A 338-nucleotide genomic window follows, 5' to 3' on the forward strand; every position below is an offset into this window, starting at 1 on the left:
CTGAGCTAACCGGGCGCCCAAAGTGTACAATTTAAACGGACTTCAAATTTCAGTCATGGCATGAATAAAACCAATTCACATCATGACACTTCACCTCAAAGGACAGGTAAACAATGTGATTGTTCACTTTACCTGCAAATTTAAAAGAATGGATTGCTGCTGATGATAGCCCCATTAATTGAGCAAGCACTATCTGCCCTGTCTCATGGTCTGATTCACAAAAGATATTGCACTAATGGTAATATAGCGCAAACGCACATTTTATTGTAAGTTTGATTGACAGTTGAGTGCAAGTTTCCCTTGTTTTCTATCTGTTAAATGTACAATATGTTATTTCT

The sequence above is a fragment of the Morone saxatilis genome, unplaced genomic scaffold, assembly GCF_004916995.1.
Source record: "Morone saxatilis isolate NCDOM2014 unplaced genomic scaffold, NCSU_SB_2.0 Contig0, whole genome shotgun sequence".
NCBI classification, from domain to species: Eukaryota; Metazoa; Chordata; class Actinopteri; family Moronidae; genus Morone; species Morone saxatilis.